Below are 24,781 nucleotides of genomic sequence, written 5' to 3' on the forward strand. Positions count from 1 at the left end.
ACCAGTGTTCAATACAGCTACAGACAGAGCTTTCAAATTATATTATGCTGCAAAATGACACCGAAGAGCAAAGCATTGGCACTGCAAGAGGTTAGAGAGATCTCCCTCTTGGTAAGCAAGCCTGAGACCAGCGAGTATGCAACATGCTCAATACCTCTGGAAATATCAGGGGGCCTCTAGATGCCCAGATAACTCTTTTGGGGTTAAAGCCAACTAACTGGATGCTTCAAAATTATGAACAGCAGTTGAGATTGCACTTCAAATAGCACAGAATTGGAAAAATAACTAAATCATTAACAACTTGTTCAAACATAATTTGTTGGGTGTAGTCAAGTAAGCATTTTTTCCCCCAGATCAGTTTCAGTGATTGCATTGTAATAATGGTTTTATTCCAGAACTACAGATGACCCTTCCTAAGGTATAACTTTTCATGCCAGGTTTTCCACTGGTAGCAGTTCTGCTCACAAATTGATTGAGATTATTGCCAAGTCTGGCTAAAAAGAAGCATTATGTAGCAATGATGTTATCAGTCTCTGCTTTCCCTGATTCTGTTCAGAAATAGCTACTTAAACTTGCGCAATATGCCACACTGGCCAAACTGTTCATGAGCCATTTCTAATTATGCCCAAGAGATTTTTGTTGTTTTCCCCCATCCCCTCCACTGGCGGTTTTGAAAATTAGTGAACATTCCTCACTCATCCATTTGCTTGTTCAACTAATGTCAGTTGAGCTTCTATGGGATAAAAAGCACTCAAGCAGTTTATTAGTTATGGTCCAGTTGAAACAAACTACACAGTGATTTGAACAGAGAAAGTTTAATATAAAGAACTGTTGACATTAATAGGGGATTGGAGTAATAATTGACTAGTAAGAAGTAAAGAGAGGTCTAGAGAACACGGGAACAGCAGATATAAAGAGCATCCGCTACACTAGGGCTTCGAGGATGCCTGAGGAAGAGCTCTCTGCCCCAGGCTGAGATCTAGACAGTGATGGTGAAGGCATAACCATGACTCACTGAAAGGCGGAGAAGTCACCGTGGTGCCACACCAGTGGAAACTGATGCAAAGTCACACTCTATGTTGCTACAGTAACAGCTCAAATGGATATATGTTTCCAGAGGCACCGAGAGAGTTGCTGGTGAAAAAGACGATAGTAGATGCTGCTGGATGCCATGCATCAAAGGAGCCAGCAAGCCACTGTCCAAATTGCAGGAGCCCGGCAATGGAAAATCTCCTAAGCAGTAGGAGTCTTGTACTGGTTTTTCAGTCTATCTCATTCTTGTAAACTTCCTCATATTTTTCTAAAGCATCTTATGCCACACATTATTTTGCATCATTCCTATGTTTTGGTGTGGACCCGTGAAAGAGATTGTCATGCAAGACACTGGGCAATTATAAATCTTCAAGACAAATTCCATTTTTTTTTTCACCAGCTGCAATGTCCAGTAATGATTAAACAAAGGTATGAGTGAAGTTCTTGGGTAGGAACCTTAAGTATGGGATATACAACTGTCTATTTTTATATGGAATGGCTTCAAAGGCTACTTCTGAGGTTCTCAGTATATCATATAGGTACGATATGTGTAAAAATATGCAAAATAGCCACCTGCCTAATTTGTTAATTAATACGATGGCCCAAAGTACTTTGGCTAGAAGACTTGCCAAAATAGAATTATGTTCTCTACTCTCTGGTACATTGCATTTGGAATAATGAATCTTACTGTTATTTTTATTTCCTAATACATTGGAGATTTGTGAAATTAAAGCTCTTTATTTATTTTCCTATTTTCTTTTATCGAGCTATTTTTAAAATTTATTTATTTTGTTGATTTATTTTTGGCTGCGTTGGGTCTTCATTGCTACGTGCAGGCTTTCTCTAGTTGCGGCGAGTGGGGGCTACTCTTCGTTGCAGTGTGCGGGCTTCTCATTGCGGTGGCTTCTCTTGTTGCAGAGCACAGGCTCTAGGCATGCGGGCTTCAGTAGTTGTGGCTCGTGGGCTCTAGTGTGCAGGCTCAGTAGTTGTGGCTCACAGGCTTAGTTGCTCCGTGGCATGTGGGGTCTTCCCGGACCACTGCTCAAACCCGTGTCCCTTCCAAGGGCATTCTTAACCATTGAGCCACCAGGGAAGCCCCGTAAAGCTCTTTAAAAAACATAACAATCTTCCAATAAAACTTTTAAATAGAATATCCCATCCTTCCATGATGGGAGCTAATACATCATGGGAGCTTTCTTAGTTTTTATATGGTAGAGATTTCTGATTGCAGTGTGATAGTATGCCAGGTTCACTAGAGAAAATTTCCATAACACAGGAACATGACAATAAATGGTTAGTAAGTCTGTATTAGTTTCCTATTACTGCTGTAACAAATTGCCACAGATTTGGTGGCTTAAAAAATGTATTATCATACAGTTCTAGAAGTCAAAAAACTGGTATGGTTTTATGGGACTAAAGTCAAGATGTTGGCAGAGCTACACTGGCGCAACTGTTGTTGAAAAGTGTGTTGTTTAATTTTCACATATTTGTGAATTTTCCAATTTTTTTTTTTTTTTTTTTTTTTTTTTACTGATGTCTAGTTTAATTCCATTGTGGTCAAAAAAGATACTTGGTATTATTTCAAATTTGCTAAGACTTGTTTTTTAACCTGACATATGATCTATCAGAGAATGTTCCATGTGTACTTGAAAAAGAATGTATTCTGCTGCTGTTGGGTAGAATGTTCTGTGTATGTCTGTTAGGTCTATTTGGACTATAGTGTCATTTAAGTCCTCTGTTTCCTTATTCATTTTCTATCTGGATGTGCTGTCCTCGTTGGAAGTAGGGCAATAGTCTCCTACTGTACTATTACTGCTGTGTATTCCTCCCTTCAGAGCTGTGAATATTTGTTTTATATATTTAGGTGCTTGGATGTGGGTGATGTATATATTTATGCAATGAATTGGCCCTTTTATCATTATACAATGGCCTTCTTTGTCCTTTGTGACAATTTGTGACTTAAAGTCTATTTTGTCTAAGTATAGTCACTCTTGATCTCTTTTGGTTACCATTTTATAGAATATAAAACAGAAATTCTATTTGGTTTTTTAAATTGTTTCTTTCTTTGTTGATATTCTCATTCTGTTGATGTACCATTTTCATGATTTCATTTAGTTTTCTGTGTTCTCTTATAAATAACTTGTAAAAAATAATTATTTTGAATTCTTTGTCAATAATTTATAAATCTCTGTTCCTTAGGACTGATTATTAAAGATTTATTTTGTTCTTTTGATTGTATCATATTTTCTTGAATTTTCATGTTCCCTGTAGCTTTGTGTTGGTGTTTACACATTTGAAAAAACAGTCACCTCTCCCAGTATTTATGGACTGGTTTTGACTGGGAAAGACCTTCACCAGTCTAGCTAGAGATTCTGTGCCTTTGTCCCTAGTTCCCCCAGATGTCTAGTCTTTTTTTTTTCAGCTCATAATCTCTTACTCCCTCTTGTGTCTTACTATGTCTTCTGTCAGTGTGAGGTGAACCGGAAACCAGCTTTTCAGGCAGTGCACTGAAAGACCTGTATGATGAAGTCACACTCCACTCTTCTCTCCATCCCTACTGGAGGAGAAGCCTCAACTCTGTGCCTTCTCCAAATCTCACAGTCATGGCAGTCACAGGAAGCTGCCAGCCCCTTTTCCTTTGTACCTTGCTGAACCAGGTGTCCAGACTCTGCTGGTTTTTTCAGTGCTTAGTGTGAGGTAAGACAAACTGGTATCTCAGGAAGTGCAATGAAAGGGCAGGGATGTTGGACATTCACCCCACCTTCTCCCTCTCTCCCCTAGGGGAAGCTTCAGGTTGAGGAGATCTCTCTAGGCACTGGGCTGTACCTGCTTGGGGGAGGAACTGATTCTGGAAGGATGAAATTGTTCTTATTACTCATTATAGTGCAGCTGTTCTTGGTTTTGTGCTCTAATGGGTACTATATCTTTTTAACTGGATTCATAAAGGTATTTTTGTCCTTATATTGTTGCTAAATTGGTGTTTGTGTGAGGCAACAAGACCGTCTCTCTTCTTACTCTTATGGACTTCTTATTTTGCCACATGAATGATATCACTTCTTATTCTCTATAACCTTTTAATAAATTGAAATTTTGGCTTTTAATTGTTGCACTGTAAGAGTTCTTTATATATTCTGTATACAAACCCACTATCAGATCTATATTTGCAAATATTTTCTCTCTTTCTGTGGGTTTTCTTCTTATTTTCTTGCAGCACTTTTTTTTTTTCATGTAGTACAGTTTACCTATTTTGGCTTTTGTTACTTATACCTTTACTTTCATATCTAAAAACTAATTTCCTAACCCAAGATTACATAGATTTACTCAAACATTCTTTTCTAAGAGTTTAATAGCTTTAGCTCATATATTTAGATCTATGGATTCATTTTGAGGTTTTTAAAAAATGTGGTGTGAGGTAGGGGTGCAAGTTCATCCATTTGAATGTGGATATCTAGCATTTCAAATAGACGATTCTTTCCCCAACTAAATTGTCTTGACAGCTTTGCTGAGAATCAATTGATCATAAATGTTATTCTATTCCATTTATCTTTATATCTATTCTCATGCAAGTGCTACATGGTTTTGATGACTATAGTGTCATAGTAAGTTTTGAAATTCACAGGTGTGAGCCTTCCAACTTTGTTCTTTTTCATGATTGTTTTGGTCATTAGGTTTTTCATGTCCATATTAATTTTAGAACCAGTTCTTACATTTCTACAAAAAAGTCCGATGAGAGTTTTAATTGAAAGTGTATTGAATCAGGTAACCAATCTGGGGAATATTGCCATCTCAATAATGTTAAATTTTCTGATCTATGAACTTGAAATGCCTTCCATTTATTTATATCTTTATTTTCAACAAATTCTTATAGTTTTCAGTATAAATATTATACTTTTATTAATCACATCCCTACATATGTTTGATATTTATATGAATGGGATTGTTTTTTAAATGTTTTTATTGTTCACTGCTAGTGTAGCAAATGATTTTTGTATATTGCTCTTGGATCCTTTATCCTTGCTTAATTTATTTGTTAGTTCTAGTAGATTTTTAGTGGATATCCTGGGATATTCTATGTACAAGATCATGTCATCTGTGAATAAACATAGTTTTACTTCTTTCTTCCCAACCTGAATTTTAAAATTTTTTTCTTGCATAATTTTCCTGGCTAAAAGCTCTGGTACAGCCTTGAATAAAAGTAGTCAGAGTAGATATCCTTGTCTTGCTTTCAGTCCTGGCTGGGAGGAAACACTTGCTTTTTCACCATTAAATATGATGTTATTTGTAGGATTTTTTTTATTGTTGGTGGTGCTCTTTATCAGTTGAGGAAATTCTCTTCTATTCCTAGTGTATTAAGTGTTTTTATCATGAATTGGTATTGTAATTTGTATGATGCTCTTTCTATTAGCAGCGGGTGCTTTCCCCCCTTTATTCTATTGATATGATGAATTACATTAACTGATTTTAGAATGTTAAAAAAACCTTGCCATCTTGAGATAATACCTAATTAGTCCTGATGTATAATCCTTTTTAACATTGCTGGTTTGGGGTTGCTAGTATTTTGTTGAGAAATTTTATGTCTATATTCATAGCAGATGTTATTATATAGTTTACTTTTCCTGTGATATCTTTTTCTGGGTTTAGTATAAGGGTAATACTGACTTTATAGAATGAGTCTGGAAGTGTTCTTGCCTCCCTTATTTTCTGGAAGAGGTAGTGAAAAGTTAGTATTAATTTTTCATTAAGTGCTTTATGAAATTCACCAGAGATGTCCTCATATTTCACCAATATGTATGACACTATTTAATTTTTAAGAAACTTATTATCAGTTTGATTATGAGTAGATGTTAAATTTTATTAAATTCTTATTCTACGTCTTGATATAATCACTTATTTTTCCTTCTTTATTCTGTAATAATGCGGTGTATTATTTAACTGAAGAAATTTTGAATGTTAATAATACTACAATCATGGCAAAACTATTCTTTTACACAATATATTATTATTTTATATATGAGTGGATTCAACTTGCTAATATTATATTAAGGATGTTTGTGTCTACAGTTATGAGGAAATTGATTCGTATTTTTCTTATTTTATTTGTCAGGTTTGGGAGTCAGGGTTATGCTATCATAAAACAAACTGTACCCTCCTCTTTTTTAGAAAGGTTTTTGTGTGGGATCTGTATAGTTTCTTCCTTAAATGTTTTACAAAGCACTCTAGGAAGGAATTTTCATTATGAAAAGGTTTTGATTATGATTTCAGTTTCTTTCATGGATAAGGCACTATTTGAATTTTTTATTTCTTCTTTCATTTTTTGTCTTTCAAAAATTGTCCATTTTATTTAACAAATTTATTGGTATATATTATGCTTCCCTTTTGATTTTTAACTCTTTGTAAGGTAATATCTTTAAGCATCTTTTAAAACAGAAAAAAATCTAATTACAAATGCTGTAAAGCTGACCTTTAGTCACAATGAGTGAATGCTATTATGAATGAAAGTAACTTTCTACTTGCTCAGGTCAAAGCCCTTTTATTGTTCTTTGTGATGAACATTGCAAGTAGGCATGAAGGTGACCATTAAAAGGATTGAAATTTATCTGTAGATTAATAAATTTTAGTCATTGTTCCCCCCAAAATAAAGAGGCTCTTGGGAGAGGGAACCATATATTAATGTAGATAAAAGAGAATGGAATGTTGCTTTAGACTCAAAAATTAAAATATTTATCACGAGGTAATTTTCCTTTAGGATATTTCAGGTAGGGGATAATCGTTTTTGTAGCGTCCTTTAACAGCAGAAGTAAACAACTTTGCACAATCTGTTTGTGTCCCTAGGAGAGTTGTTGTGTTATTATTAGCACTACCAAGGGAAACAAATTTTATGCTGGTGCATAAGTTGGCAACCTGAATCATCAGCTCCATTTTACAAAGTTACATTTCAAGGGACTAGTTATATAATAAAACACTGAGCATGTCTCTGTGAATAATTGGCTTCTTTTACAAAGTTCCAAATAATAAATAAATACATTTAAGCACCATCAGCAATAAATTATTATGTTTACAAAATTAAACTCTAATATACATAATAAATTACATGGTTTCCAAAACACTCAATTTTTGTCCTGTCTTATCACCTCATATAAACAGGTTTGACACTTTAGTCAAATGTCTTATTCAGGCTTTTTTCCTCTTTCTTCTTCCTCCTTTTCTTTTTCTTTCTCTCTCTCTCTCTCTTTTTTTTTCTCTTTTTTTCCGGATAGGCCAAATTGACTGACATAGAGTGAGGACTAGTTTATTTAGTTTCCCAATCTCTCCTTACTATCCATTTTCTGAAATGACTAACAACTTCTTTTCTCTTCAAACATCCAATATACTGCCTTCTCCTAGTTTTTCTTTTATATGACCCTCTGTTCTTCCTCAGCCTCCTTTCCTAACTCCTTACCCTACAGAAACCCTCCCTGTATGGTTTAGTGCACAAGAGCTCTGGCTACAGACATTTTCCACTCTAATTATTCTTATTCCTTAGATGATCTTATCTAAGTGTATAGATTTAAATCTCATATATGCACAGATATGTCCAAATTAATGTTTTACCCTGAACTCTCTCATGAAATACCTATTATATCTCTACTTTGAAGTCTCATGGGCATCTCAAACTCACAATGTCAAACTTAAGTATTTCTTAATTCCCTTTTCAAATCTGCTCATGGCTCAGTTTTTTCACATCTTTGCCAGAGCACAAACATTAACCCAGTTTCTTGGGGGTAGAAGACTTGCAGTTATCCTTCTCTAAATTCTTTCTCCACATCCTAGGACTAACCCATTAGCCAATCCTGAAACTCTGCTTTCAAAGTAGGCAGTGAAACTAATGACCATGTACCATCTCCACCTTCTTTAGGCTGTCCAAATTAATATTGCAGTAATCATCTAACTTGTTATCCTGTTTCTGTTCTTTCAGTTTTTGGAATATTTGATAAAAGATAGTGTTTGTGTGTTTATGTGTATGATATAGGAGTTTTGAAAATAAAAATACATTAATAAACCCATCATCAAATTACTATTATATCTATTGTGTAAAACTCACCTTACTTTTCCTTCAGAGGTGATCATTATTGTAGAAACTTTGTTCACTCTCCCACCAAAAACAATTAGAAAACTGGATGAAATATATGGAACAATGGTTTTTGAACACTGGATAGCAGTCCGTGCAGAACTGTGAACTCTGGGAGAAAGATGACAATTGAGATGAGGTTAGTGACTGCCCTGCTTTTTTCTTTTATAAACACATTCTGGACTACAATGCAAGGAGGAGAATTTCAGTATGGTGGTGCTGTTGAGATGAGGAAACAGATCAGAGCTGAAGTTGGCTGAGGGGGCTGGATGTTGTCAAACAATGTTCCCCCAAACAGGAAGCTATACAGGAAAGACCACCAGAAATCTGCATAGCAATTCCTTTTAGTATTTGCAGAATAGTAAACAATGGATGCATAGCTCCATGATACATGGCAAAAAATTAACTCTTTAATAAAGCTACTTGAGTTCTATGCCTTCCCTAGCTTTAATCTAGGGATAGTTTAGCTCTGCTACTAGGGTGTGATCTGTGTGTGTGCTCTCCCTATTGAATGCCTCAGGTGATCAGTAAGAATTTCCACTCCTAACTTTGGCTGTCTAGAGCTTATAATATCTCCATGCCCTGTCTGAGCTCTGGAAATTTTTTAGCTTACATCTCCCACATTGATATTTTTGGTTAACGATTTTGTGTCATTATTATATTTTCTTCTAAATATTAAAAAATTATGCCTTCCATATTCACTACTTATACCCATCTTAAGCTGTATGATAAAATATATAGAGATTAAAATTCATTTTGTTTCCTTATGGATAACAAATTTACCCTGCAAATTTATTGAATAGTACATCCCTTCCTCCCAATCTACAATGGATTCTCTGTCACATCAAATGTACATATATGAAAAGGTCTGGTTTAGACTGCTTAATGTTTAATGCTTTGTGCCAATACCACCTTTCCTTAATTACCAGAACTTTATAATGTCATTATATCCTATAAAGAGTTCCTCTACCAGAAACTTGCTCATTTTGAATGATTATATAATTCTGTTTTGTTTTCTTCCTACTCTTGATCCTTATATACATATGAGTCAACTTGTTAGTTCCATGAAATATCACAATGTGATTTTGATTCATATTATATTGTGTCTATGGATCAGTTTGGGGAGACTGCATGTATTTATAATAAATAGGGAATATCACTCAATGCATTTAATCTTTTTAATGTATTTAGACTTTTAATTTTTCTTTCCTAAAAATCTTTCTCACCTATTGTTTGTTTGATAACAAAATATGCTTTCTGCTCCTTTTTACCAAAACTGTTTTATAAAATGTATTTCTTATTTCATTGTGTCAGCTTACATTTATCTTTTTCCTTTCTTCTTTCAGTGTGTTCTTTATGTGTAGATACATTTGAGATCCAGATAAGCAGCTTTCCCATTTTAGTTAACTAAGAATATTTTTATTTTACTCTCATTTGTAATATTTATTTTATTTTCTGAGTTCAGCATTCTAGGTTGACAGCTAGATATTACTTCACTTTATTTATATTTTTGTTGTTGAAAATTCTGTTATTTTTATTTGTCCATTGTTATTAGGTAACCTGCTTTTGTTATTGTTCTGCCTGTTTTTAAGACCTTTTTCTTTCTTTGACATTTGATAAAATGCATATGAATTTATATTCATTTATCCTGCTAGAATTTTTTACAAATAATTTATTTGGATTTATATCTTTCATAAGTTCTAATCATTATTTCTTTAAATATTATGTTTTCTTCATTTTTGGTCTTCTCTACATCTAAACTTTAATCGATAGTTGTTATAACATATAATTAATCCTCCATCTCAATCACTATTTCATGTTTTCTATCTGTGTTTCACATATATTTTCCAGGTCACTAATCTTTCTTCAGCTATATAGTCTTTGCCAGGTTTTGCTTTGTTATAGTACTTATTACCTATTTTAATAGTATACATCAATGTGTTTGTATATATATGTATTCATGAACATAGATGCATACATATACATGTATATGTATTGTATGCTTATATGCATGTATGTATGTGTATATATGTGTATATGCTCATGTGTCATACCCTCTAACATTGTTTTGGCCAAAGGGAATCACATAGTCAAATGCAACACTCACAGGGTGGGAAAATAAAATACTCCCCTAGAAGTGGGTAAGAAAGATTAATATTTTCTGAATAATAACAAAATATACCATATTATGTAAGTACAACTCCAAAGTTGGCTAAATTTTCCTTATGAAAAATACCTACAATGTTCAGTTCGTGTTATACATAAAAAAGAATTAGGAAATATTATATTTCAGAAACATTTGTTTCTGTTTTCCCCAGACTTAGGCTCTTTTGAGTTCAGTATTTTAACAAGATTTTGAACAGCTTTTTATAATTTCTTTGCATTGCTTTAGTTTGTGACAAAGAATATTAAACAAGTTTGTTAGAGATTTCAACATATATCATGATTTGGTCTACTAATTAGCTGTATCGAAACAGAAGTGATGAAGTCCCATAGAAGTGTTATGGAGAATCTAAATTTCTTCCAAGTGAACTTGTTTACTATTAACTGTTCTTTGCAGAAAAAAAATATTGCTATAGCTATATTTAATGAGAAGCATAAATCACACCTAATGGACCATGATTCAGATTACCACCAATTTATGATGCTAAAATATGGACTTAGGAATATATCTCTCTATGACTAGTTCACTTTGTGTTGAAATATTTATGGATGGGGAGAATAGCTTTAATTTTTTTAAAAAAACTGCAACAATGGAACGTTGCATGTCTTTGTTTTATTTGGTTTATAAATATTGAAGTCATAAATATTGTTGATTAAAACTAGGAAATGAAAATATAAAGACAGGCAAGCATGTCAACCTAGAAAACCTGTCTAAACAACAGCAACAACAACAAAAAAACAATTTTGGGGACAAGGAAGATGAGGAGAGAAAAAGAAGTATGTGAATTAATGTTTTATTAATAGTATCAGTCCCCTATTTGCAGTAGCTTGTGACACTGGGTCATTGGGTCGTATACTGAAGGCTAGACCAAGTGGTTCCCAGATTGTTTGTTAGGAGGTCATTTTGATGCTTGCAGTCTTGAGATCTAAAATGTGAATGTCTTCAGTTTAGCAGAAGAGTACATTTTAAAATTTAACTAAGATGAGAACATCGTTTATGCATTTCAGTATTCTCCTAAGTAAGTTTAGACTTTTCCTAACACCGTAACAATTAGAGGAATGATTAGCTATTTCAGCACTTCACCCAAAGCTAAGGTGTATGATGAGGGGCATTTCCTACTTCTTCATTTTCCTCCTTTTTTCCTTACATGGCTGTGATAATTAATCTCCTACTGATAGTTACTTAGTGTTTTTCTAGCCTTTTTTTTCTTATCATATAGGTGGTACATGCCTACCTATTTTACATATGTATTTCAGCAATGATTGTGAAAGTGTCGGTTGAGTACTGAAAGCCAGGTTCTTTCCTCTAGTCATTTATATTTAGAGTAACTCGTTTGTAAATAAATAGACAATATAAAATCTGTGGGCGGCTTCTCAAGGATACCTTATTTTCTGATAAGTGACAGGAGTGAAGAGAGTGTGCATTGCTGCTGTCCCTTTCTCCTTCTTTCTTCCTGGAATACAGACTTGGTTTCAATGTCAAACTCATCATCAGAAACTATGATGAAACAAGTACAGGGAGAAAAACACAAGATGCTTTAAGGATGTCTGTCAGGGAAGAATAAGAGAGTCCCCAAACGGGTTAGATTGTTGAACTTCTTTGCCAACATCAAACACTGTCTATGTCCAATTATATGTGGAAAACAAAAGACTCTATTTTTAAAGGCATGATTTATCAAGTTTTCAGGTCTTTGTGTCAGAAGCACCTGTACACAGTATAGAATATTTATGTAGAAGAAATGGTATACAGAATTTCAATTATAAACAATATCAAATTTTCCTTTAAAAATTATTCAAATGTACACTCCACAAACAGCAGATAAGAATGCCTGTTATCCTACATCTCTACGATATTAGGTGTTACTAGTTTATGTATTCACTAACATTTATTAAGTGCTTAATAAATGTGCCCAGCACTGTACTAATTGTAAAAACAGGAAAATAATAGGGCTTCTGCCTTCCAAGTTTCGAGTTATGTTTTTATGTCAATTTTATTTGTTTCCTTCATTAATCCTGCAAAGTTCTTTATTGTTTTATATTTTGTGTTTGTTCTATGGTTTAGATCAAGGGACAATATAAGAAGTTTAGAGAATAGATTCTAGAATCAGTATGCTTGGGATAGGAATCTTGTTGTCACCTCTATAGCTATGTGATGATGGCCCATTTAACTTCCCTGAGTCTCAGTTTCACCTGTAACTTGAGGATAATAAGAATACCTATTGTAAGACTTATGAGTTATACTCAGCACCTAGAACAGATACTGTCTAATGTCACCAAATATTATAAGATTTTCAATTTATTTTATAATTAGTTTATATGTATAAATGTTACAAATTTTGGCATATTAATTTGCATATCATTGTCTTTTAAAATTTTGTACTGCTTACAATAGTTTAACTGTAATATCTGTAGATATTTAATCATATTATCTGAAAATGATGTTTTATATTCCTTTCTGATATTTATACTATTATCTTTGTTATCTAATGGAGTTAATTAGAATTTCCAGAACAATATTTATTATAATGATTATGTTAGAAGGCTTTCTATTTGAAATATAAAATTGCTATTTCCTAACTATGATATTTTTATCCACCTTGGCATCTATATCTATTTTCTATCTCTCTCATGATTTTGTGGTAATGTTTTTGCACAGTTTTCATACCTTTAAACAATTTGTTCATTACATCAAATTAATTCCTTATTTAATTTGTAATTAAATTCATTCTTTGAATTATTGATTCAAATCAAATTATTTATTGTATTGAAGTAGTCTTTGAAAAAAAAGGTGTACCTAGTCCTTCTAAATGCATAGTAATAGTGTGTGTGCCATATTCTTCCCTCTGACCTCTGTTTAATAAGGCCTATGTATTGGTACCAGGTGAGTAGAACAATTCCCTCTATATCATCTATTGCCATTAATAGTACTGCATAACCAAGATTTTTCTCTTGATCCAGTAAGCTAGGCTGAACTTATTCAGATGGTAGTCACAATGTTCTAAGAGAGAAGGCTGAAGCTCTGTTTCAAGGGGCTGGGAAATAATAGACACCTTTTCATGGGAGGAACTACACATGAAAGTACATGGATACAAAGATTATTTTTTACAAATTATCTATTACACTCTCACTCACTCTTGAGGAGTCATGGTAAATCTCTTTTTGCAATGAGGTTTTTTTGTTTTTCTTATTTCCTCATATATAACCTAAAGTATTTGAATCACATAGAGTTTAATTACCAAATAATTAGATGAAATTGATAATAATTTGGCAGGTTTCCATTTAAACACTACTACTTGTTTGATATGTAAATGTTGGTGTGTGTTTTGCCATGTTTGAAACTCATTAATACATTACTAGTTCTTGGGCAGTTCAACACCTGAATGCCTATGTCACTTTACTTGGATTAATTGTGTGGCAACTAAATACCTTGCCTCCCTCCTGGTATATGTAAGACTGTACCCAGCTGGTCCCCAAAAGGAGGCCAATAGAATTCACGTTTGGTTGTTCCATATAATGTAGGAGCACTTTTTCTTTTCTAAGCAACTGGATAGCAACCATGTATTAGAAGTCTTAAGAGAAACAGAACATATATATATATGTAAAATATACATACCTTTTTTCTATTGTAAGGAATTGGCTCAAGTGGTTATGGAGGCTGAGAAGCTGAGATGTCCCAAGATATGCAGCTGGCAAGGTGAAGACCCAGAAGAAATGATGGCGTAATTTCCAGTCGAAGTCCAAAGTACATGTCAGTGGCGGAAGTTCCAATATGAGTCTGAATCCAAAGGCAGGAGAAGACCAATGTCCCACCTCAAAGACAATTAGGAAGAGAAAGTAAACTTTCCTTTACTCAGCTTTTTATTCTACTCAGGTCTCCAATGATTAGATGAGGCCTGTCCACGTTGGAGAGGGCACTCTGTTGTGCTCTGTCTACTGACTCCAATGTTAATTTATCCAGAAATACCTTCACAGATACATCCAGAATAATTTTTAACCAAATATCTGGATACCCTGTGGCACAGTCAAGTTGACACATAAAATTAACCATCACAAACCATTTTTTGATTACGCATAGATAGTAGAAACAACTGTTCCTACCTCTGCATTATTAAATCCTTCCTGGGACATCAAGAAACCATATTATCCAACAATTAATTACTTTGGCTACCCTTGTTCCCTCACCTCTCCCCACTACACTGGGCCGCACTCCCCCTTCCTCTCTACTAGGTGTTTGGAAGATGATTAGTAGCAGTAAAATTGGTTTAGATTTTATTCATATTCCTAGAAATTGAATTTGTGTCTCTTTAAGGCATATGCATTTAAAGAAAAAATAACCTATTTTATCTGCACCTTTGATACTAAAATAAAATATAATCAATCAATCATCCTTAATCACAAAAATACTTTTATCTTTAATGTACCCACTTACTTAGGAATTTGAACTGAAAAATTTCCTAAAGATTTTCAAGAATTAAGAGTAGATGTGAAGAATAATACCTAGGAACAAACTGTAAGTGACTACCCACAAACAGAAATGGCTGATTATAAAAATCACAGAACAAAAAGATTTATGAATTATATAGTCCTGAATTAGGTGTGTGTGTGTGTGTGTAAGCACATGCAGGAAGGGGAGTTCATACACAAAAACTCCAAAACAAAATTAATTAGATACATGGAAGAAAATATATATTTATTAGAAAACAAATAAAAGCCTTTCTTGGTAGTAAGAGGAATCACTTAATTAGAGTCATTAAAAGAAGGAATTCCCTTAATACAGAATTCAAGACCTCTTTTATCATTTTTCTCTCACTTTAAATGAATACCATTGGGATGAAAAAGGAAAAAAATAAAAGCAAATAAAAATATTGGTGTCTAATTTTACTTGAAAACTTGTGTACAGGTCAGGTAGTTACCAGTACATTGTTTTCAATAAAATTGAAGATGACTTAATCTAGTTATCCATGGAGATAACGTTACAACAAATTCTGATGATAAATTACCTTGTGAGTTGTTTTGTTTGTTTTTTGGCATATAAATCAGAAGAAGATTATTCAGTGAAATTATTTCCATGTAATTTTTTTGGCTGCACAGCTTGTGGGATCTTAGTTCCCTGACAGGGATTGAACCCGTGCCCCCTGCAGTGGAAGCACAGAGTCTTAACCACTGGACCACCAGGGAAGTCCCTCCATGTAATTATTTTTATGAAAAAGTTTTTCAGTGATTACTCATTGCAGCATTCAGAAATTATCATCCAAATACATAAACTGATGAAGATAATACAAAACATCCATTTCATTAAGTTGGACATTCCAATAAACTTTATATATTTGCAAATTATCTAAATGTGTTCTATTTATAATGTGTTGATCAATTGCTTGCTATTTATAAAGATTACTAAAGTCAGAAAAATTTTTAAAAATTAGACTTAAGAGCACAATATAAGTACAGAAGATGTTAATGCATTTGCATGTTTTTGTTGTAGAGAAATAAGAGGACATAGTCAGACTTTAAGAAATATACATCACAGTAAAACAAAACTTGCATTGTAAAAGTAGAAATATCAATCCAAAGAGGAAAACAAGATAGTCTTACATTGGCCTAAGTCAATGATTTGCAAACTCCAGTTTAGCCATAATCTTGCTCTTCAAGTAGTATATAATAGAAGACTTGGGTGGGGGCGGGAGAGATTAAGTGGGGCTGTGCTAATTGAAAGGGAATGGGACAAATATCTAATCTCCAGGAGAATTCCTGAGACTGTAAATCACAGATTTGAACATATTGTATTTGATGATCTCTATATACCTTTCCAAGTATGACTATTTTATGAAACATAATTAAAATACTGTCTTTGAATGGGGGCATTCACACATTTGTCTTCAATGTATTTATAATTCAGTTTTATAAAGTTGTATTTCTGTACTGATTGATTGTATTTAAATTCTATTAAAATTTTAATAAGTATTTTCATCTATAAACAGTTTAAATAATGTAGAAGTGTAACATATCAAATAAAGAGAGAGTCACCATCCCATGCTGAACTTCATATTTATTTTCTCCTCAGTAATTCATACTGTTACAGTTTTGCATATATCTTTCTCTATTTTAATATTATAAATGTATAATGTGTATAAATATATGTAAATTTTTTAATGTATACTTTATGTAAAGATAGATAAAGCAAAATGCCTCTCTTTCAAAATATAGGGTAATGTGAAACAAACAATGTTCTGGGGGGACAAGATGGTGGAGCAGAAGGACCTTGAACTCACCTCCTCCCATGAGAACACCAAAATCACGACTAACTGCTGAACAACAATTGATAAAATAAAAAGACTGAAATCTACCAAAAAAGATATTCTACATCCAAAGACAAAGAAGAAACCACAATGAGACAGTAGGATGGTTGCGCTTGTGAAATTATCAGACTCCATACCCCTGGGTGGGCGACCCACAAACAGGAGAATAATTATATATCACAGAAGTCCTCCATTGGGAGTGAGAGTTCTGAGCCCCTAGCCTGGTGGTCTGGCATCAAGAGGAGGAGCCCCCAGAGCATTTGGCTTTGAAGACCAGCAAGACTTGATCACAGGAGCTCCACAGGACTGGGGGAAACAGAGACTCCACTCTTGGAGAGTACACACAAGGTCTCCTATGCACCAGGACTCAGGACAAAAGCAGTCACAACAAAGGATCCTCGGCCAGACCTACCTGCTTGTCTTGGAGGGTCTCCAGGGCAGGCAGGGGGTTGTGTAGCTGTCTGGGTACATAAAAGCTGGTGGTGAACATATCCAGGAGTACTCATCTGAAGGCTGACATCTTGCTTGGGTCATTATCACCAAGACCTGGCCCCACCCAATAGCCTGTAGGCTCCAGTGCTAGGATACCTCAGGCCAAACAACAAATGAGCTGAAGACAGCCCCACCCATCATCAGACAGGCTACCTAAAAACTTCCTGAATCCACAGTCACCTCTAGACATGCCCCTAGACATGGCCCTGGCTCACCAGAGGGGCCAAGACCCAGCTCTACCCACCAGTGGACAGGCAACAGCTCCTCCCACTAGGAAGCCTGCACAAGAATCTAGAACAGCCTCATCCACCAGGGGGCAGACAGCAGAAACAAAGAAAACTAAAATCCCACAGCCTGTGGAACTGAGTCAGAACCTACCCCAGGGCCAGCTGCTCCCTGGCCCTTAGGTGATGAGAGGAGAGTATACTGCTGGGACACATAGGATATCCCTACAGAGGGCCATTTCTCCAAGGTCGAGAAGTATAACTAACCTTCCACATACATAAAAATATAAATAGAAATTTAGACAAAATGAAACAGCAGAGGAATATGTTCCAGATGAAGGAATAAGGTAAAACACCAGAAGAACAACTAAGTGACGTGGAGATATGCAGTCTACCCAAGAGTTTAGAGTAATGATTGAAAGATTATCCAAGAACTCGGGAAAAGAATGGATGGACAGAACAAAAAGTTAAAAGAAGTTTTTAATAAAGTGTTAGGAAATATAAAGAACAACCAAACAGAGTTGAAAAATACACTAACTGAAATGAAATTAAGGGACTTTTGGGACAATGTCAAACACACCAACATTCACATTATAGGGGTCCCAGAAGGAGAAGAGAGAGAGAAAGGGCCTGAGAAAATGTCTGAAGAGATAATAGCTGAAAACTTCCCTTAACATGGGAAAGGAAACAGCCAAGTCCAGGAAGCGCAGAAAGTCCCATACAGGATTAACCCGAGGAGAAACATGCCAAGACACATAGTAATCAAATTGAAAAAAATTAAAGATAAAAAGAAAATATTAAAAAACAATGAGGGAAAAGCAACAAATAAACAACAAGGGAACCCCTGTAAAGTTATCAGCTGATTTTTCAGCAGAAACTCTACAAGCCAGAGGGAGTGCCATGATATATTTAAAGTGATGAAAGGGGAAAAACCTACAACCAAGAATACTCTAACCAGCAAGGTTCTTGTTCAGATTCAAAGGAAAAATCAAAAGCTTTACACACAAGCAAAAGCTAAAAGAATTTAGCACCACTAAACCAGCTTTACAACAAATGCTAAAGGGACTTCTCTGGGTGGAAAATGAAAAGCTACAAATGAAACAAGAAAATTATGAAATGGGAAAGCTCACTGTTAAAGGTAAACATATAGTAAAGGAAGGAAGGCAGCCACACACAAATGTGTCTAAACCAGTAATCATGAGAGGAGGAAGGTACAAATGCAGGATAACTGAAATGCATTTGAAACTAAGAGATCAGCAACTTAAAATAACCATGTATATATATAGACTGCTATATCAAAACATCATGGTAACTGCAAACCAAAAATCTGTAAGAGACATACACACAAAAAAGTAAAAGGGATCCAAACACAACAGTAATAAAAGTCAACAAATCACAAAAAAAAAGAGAAACAATGAAAGGAAGAAAAAAGACCTAAAAAAAACAAATCCAAAACAATTGACAAAGTGGCAGTAAAAAATTACATATCGATAATTACCTTATTTGTAAACAGATTAAATGCTCCAACCAAAAGACATAGACTGGCTGAATGGATACAAAAACAAGAGCTGTATATATGCTGTCTACAAGAGATCCACAACAGATCTAGAGACACATACAAACTGAAGTGAGGGGATGGAAAAAAGTTATTCCATGCAAATGAACATCAGAAGAAAGCTTGAGTAGCAATACTCATATCAGACAAAATAGACTATAAATACTGTTAAGAGAAAGAAAGAAAGACATTGCATAATGATCAATGGATCAATCTAAGAAGAAGATATAAAAGTTGTAATATATATGTACCCAACATAGGAGCACCTCAATATATAAGGCAAATACTAACAGCCATAAAGAGAGAAATCGACAGTAACATAATAATAGTGGGAGACTTTAGCACCCCACTTACATCAATGGACAGATCATTCAGACAGAAAATCAATAAGTAAACACAGGCCTTAAATGACAATAAGCCCAGATGGATATAATTGATATTTATAGAGCAGTCCACCTGAAAGCAGCAGAATACACATTCTTTTCAAGTGCACAAGGAACATTCTCCAGGATAGATCACATGCTGGGCCACAAAGCAAGCATCCGTAAATTTAAGAAAATTAAATCATATAAAACATCTTTTCTGCACACAACGTTATGAGATTAGAAATCAACTACAAGAAACAAATGGAAAAAACACAAACACATGGAGGCTAAACAACATGCTACTAAACAACCAATGGATCGCTGAAGAAATCAAAAATACCTAGAGACAAATGGAAATGAAAATATGATGATATAAAACCTATGGGATGCAGAAAAGAAGCTCTAAGAGAGAAGTTTATAGTGATATACACTTACCTCAGGAAACCAGAAAAATCTCAAAAAAAACAACCTAAAATTATACCTAAAGAAAGAAGAACAAACAAAGCCAAAAATTAGTAGAAGGAAAGAAATCATAAAGACGAGAGCAGAAATAAATGAAATAGAGACTAAAAGACAATAGAAAAGATTAAAAATCAAAACTAAAAGCTTTCTTCAAAAAGATAAAGAAAGTGAATAAAATTGATAAACTTTTAGTCAGGCTTATCAAGAAAAAAAGGGAGAGGGCCCAAATCAATAACATTAAAAATGAAAAAGAAGTTACAACCAACACCATAGAAATACAAAGGATCATAAGAGTGTACAAAAAGCAACTATACACCAGTAAAATGGACAACCTGGAAGAAATAGACAAATTCTTAGAAAGGTACAATCTCCCAAGACTGAACCAGGGAGAAATAGAAAAAATGAACAGACCAATTACAAGTACTGAAATTGAATCTGTGATTTAAAAAGTCCCAACAAACAAAAATCCAGGACCAAATGGCTTAACAGGAGAATTCTATCAAACATTTAGGGAAAAGTTAACACTTATCCTTTTGAAACTATTCCAAAAGTTTGCAGAGGTAGGAACACTCCCAAACTCATTCTATGAGACCACCATCACCCTGATGCCAAAACTAGACAAAGATACCACAAGAAAAGAAAACTACAGGCCAATATCACTTATGAACATAGATGTAGAAATCCTCAATAAAATACTAGCAAACCAAATCCAAGAATACATTAAAAGGATCATACACCATGAACAACTGGGATTTACCCCAGGGATGCAAGGATTTTTGGATATCCACAAATCAATCAGTGTGATACACCACATTAACAAATTGAAGAATAAAAACGATATAATCATCTCAATAGATGCAGAAAAATCTTTTGATAAAATTCAACATCCATTCATGATAAAAACTCTCCAGAAAGTGGGCATAGAGGGAACCTACCTCAACATAATAAAGGCCATATATGACAAACCCACAGCTAACATTATACTCAATGGTGGAAAGCTGAAAGCATTTCCCCTAGGATCAAGAACAAGACAAGGATGTCCACTCTTGCCACTTTTATTCAACATAGTTTTGGAATTCCTAGCCATGGCAATCAGAGAAGAAACATAAATAAAAGGAATAGAATTGGAAATGGAGAAGTAAAACCGTTACTGTCTGTAGGTGACATGATACTGTACATAGAAAATCCTAAAGATGCTACCAGAAAATGACTAGAGCTCATCAATGAGTCTGGTAAAGTTGCAGGACACAAAATTAATATACAGAAATCTGTTGGATTTCTATACACTAACAAACTATCAGAAAGAGAAATTAAGGAAACATTTCCATTTACCATTGCATCAAAAAGAGTAAAATACCTAGGAATAAACCTACCTAAGGAGGCAAAAGACCTGGACTCAGAAAACTATGAGACACTGATGAAAGAAATTGCTGTTGACACAAACAGGTGGAAATATATACTATATTCTTAGATTGGAAGATTCAGTATTGTTAAAATGACCACACTACCCAAGGCAATCTACATATTCATTGCAATTCCTATCAAGTTACTAATGGCATTTTAAACAGAATAAAAAAATTTTTAACTTGTATGGGAAAACAAAAGACCCCATACAGCCAAAATAATCTTTAAAAAGAAAAACAGCTGGATGAATCAGGCTATCTGGCTTCAAACTATACTACAAAGCTACAGTAATTAAAACAGTATGGTACTGGCACAAAAACAGAACTATAGATCAATGGAACAGGATAGAAAGGCCAGAAATAAACCCATGCACCTATGGTCGATTAATCTATGACAAAGGAGGCAAGTATATACAATGGAGAAAAGACAGTCTCTTCAAAAAGTGATGCTAGGAAAACTGCAAAGCTACGTGTAAAAGAATGAAATTAGAACATTCTCTAACACCAGACACAAAAATAAACTGAAAATGGATTAAAGACCCAAATATAAAACCAGATACTATAAAAGTCTTAGAGGAAAACATAGGCAGAACACTCTTTGACATAAATAGTAGCAATATTTTTTGTATCTGTCTCATAGAGTAATGGAAATAAAAACAAAAATAAACAAATGTGAACTAATTAAACTTAAAAGCTTTTGCACAGCAAAGGAAATCATAAACAAAATAGAAAGACAACTTACAGAATGGGAGAAAATATTTGCAAATGATGCAACTGACAAGGGATTAAACTCCAAAATATACCAAAAGCTCATGCAGCTCAATGTCAAAGAAACCCAAAAATCCTAATCAAAAAATGGGCAGAAAATCTAAATAGACATTTCTTCAAAGAAGAGACACAGATGGCCAAAAGGCACATTAAAGGATGCTCAACACTGCTAATTATTAGAGAAATGCAAATCATTACTAAAGTGAGGTAGTTTACATCAAAAATTCTGCAAATAATCAATGTTGGAGAGGGCGTGGAGAAAAGGGAACCCTCCTACACTGTAGGTGGGAATGTAAATTGGTAAAGCCACCATGGAGTTTCTTTAAAAAAATAAAAAATAGAGCTACTATATGATCCTGCAATCCCCATCCTGGGCACATATCCAGAGAAAAACATAATTTGAAAAGACACATGCACTCCAGTGTTTATAGTAGCACTTTTTACAATAGCGAAGACATGGAAACAACCTACGTGTCCATCAACAGATGAATGGATAAAGAACATGTGGTATGTGTACACAGTGGAATACTACTCCGCCAGAAAAAGAATGAAATAATGCTATTTGCAGACACATGGATGGACCTAGAGATTATCATACTAAATGTAGTAAGGTAGACAGAGAAAGATAAATATCATATGATATCACTTATATGCGGAATCTAAAAAAAAGATACAAATGAACTATTTACAAAACAGAAACAGACTCATAGACATAGAAAACAAACTTATGGTTAGCAAAGTTGAAAGGTGGAGGGAGGGATAAATTAGGAATTTGGAATTAAAATATACACACTGCTATATATACAATAGATGACCAACAAGGACCTACTGTATAGCACAGGGAACTATATTCAATATCTTGTAATAACCAATAATGGAAGAGAATATGAAAATATATATATATGTTTGTATATATATGTATGACAATCACTTTGCTGTACATCTGAAACTAACACGACATTGTAAAAGAACTCTATTTCAATAAAAAAAAAATGTTTTTAAATAATGTTCTGGGCTTACAAGAAAAACAGAAGACTTAGTGTCAGTAATAAAGAAAGCATTGAATACCAGAATCCTGAGCATGTAAGCTAATGCTGCAGCAACTCTGAGGATGTGAGAGGAGGGAGTTAGTCCAAAATTTTTAAAACACATCCAAGGATAGGAGATGAATACATTATCCTCAGAAGGCAAAAAGTTGAAACTGAGACTCTTACACAAATACAGCTGCTGTATAGAAAACTCCATATTTCTATTTCATCTGTACCCACTAAGTCTAGTCCAAAGTCCCATAGTTTTCCATTTTTAAGCAAATTTGTAGAGGTCCCAAGAGTAGATAACATTTTTATTATAGTTGGTTAATCATGTTAATCCATTTAGTTAATCATGTTAACTAAATGGATATATATATATATATATATCATATATAGTATATTTACTAAATATATATATTTTATATAATGGAATATATATGTTATACATACATAATCCATGATATACAACCAAAATTTCTGCCAGGAGAAATAAGAAATTTGAATGGTCACATATTTAAATAAAGTAAATCATTATTAAAGTCCTTGTGTCAGAAATCTCTAAATCTCTTCAAAGTCAACTCTTTAAAAGATTAAACAAAAATATCAATCTTATAATTATCTCTCACAGAAGTGAAAAACAAGTATATATTTCCCAAATTGTATTTTGAGACCAGAATTACAATGGTAGTAAAAGTTTTTTTTCATAAGACAAAGAAATTATAGCCCAATCTCCCTCATATATTTAGCAAAATAATTGAATTAGTAAAGAATAGAAAACATTTTTATTATTTATATGTGATATTATATGTATAGAAAATTCAAGCAAATTTATTGAAAAAATATTAAGATTAGCAAATTTAGCATTGTTACTAAAGGAAATATATTGATAAAACAGTAATTGTAATTTGAGACTGCCAATAAAAATGAAACATGATAAATGATGTCAATAACCTCAAATATCTATGGATCAGATTAAGATGTCAGAGTAAGAAGACATGGAGCTCACCTCCCCACCCCCTCCAACAAACACATCCGTAATACATATATATGTGGAATAATTCTCATGGAAAACTAACTGGAAACTGTCAGAACACCTATATAACAAAAGCTACATGAAAGATTTCCACGTAACAGAATAGGAAGGAAAAAGGCATAGCGTTGGAACGTCCACCCCTGGGAGGGATCCAAAAGGAAGAGAATGTCTGCACAAGCAGACTCTTGTCCTGAGGAGGGAGTGGGTTGAGCCACAGACTGGTCATCCCAGTCCTGGGATCCTATGCAGAGGAGACAAGCCTACCTGGCTGCTGGGAGAACTTCTGGGATAGATAGAAGGGCTAGAGAAGCTTACATTCTACTCATGAAGATTGCACAAGTGCTGGCTTGCAACAAACACGGCTGAGAGAGCTCTGCACTGGTAGATACCACCCCACTGCATTTCCCAATCCAAGTGGGGAAACACCCTTGCCCCACTCACTCCACACCACAGCTTGGGGCTAGATCTGAAGCATACAGGCCTGGAGAAAAGACTGATCTAGGGATGCAGAGGTGGCCCAGGGGCCTGTGATGTGGTCTGGGTGGGGCAGTAACCTTCTCGGCACTTATTCAGGCAGCCCCCTGGGAAACACCATGATCAGCAGGTGGCAGTCCATCTCCCAGCTGAGCAAGTGCACTGGCCCACTCCATAACACAGCTTTGTGCTGGATCTGGAGCAGACAGGTCCTGAGAGAAGAATACCATAGAGGCAGTCCAGATCTCTGGTGTCAGTGTAGCTGCATCAATTTCTGCAACCACAATGCTCCAATCCCCAGCTCCATCCTAGCAAAGGCTCCAGCCCAGCTCATTCCATGTCATAACATTTCCCTAGATCTAGGATGATCACAAC

General features: G+C 34.5%; 1 long non-coding RNA gene across 1 annotated transcript in view; it reads left to right on the forward strand.

Annotated features, from left to right (window-relative positions):
* Positions 1 to 18,166, forward strand: part of LOC309624985 — a 156,429-nt gene extending 138,263 nt beyond the window's left edge. Inside the window, exon 2 of the long non-coding RNA XR_014242280.1 lies at positions 13,934 to 18,166. This is a non-coding gene — a long non-coding RNA (uncharacterized lncRNA). The remainder of the gene's footprint in view (positions 1 to 13,933) is intronic.
* Positions 18,167 to 24,781: the final 6,615 nt, after the last annotated feature.

The sequence above is a fragment of the Balaenoptera borealis genome (genome assembly GCF_965194805.1).
Source record: "Balaenoptera borealis genome assembly, chromosome: 3".
In the NCBI taxonomy this organism is placed as follows: domain Eukaryota; kingdom Metazoa; phylum Chordata; class Mammalia; order Artiodactyla; family Balaenopteridae; genus Balaenoptera; species Balaenoptera borealis.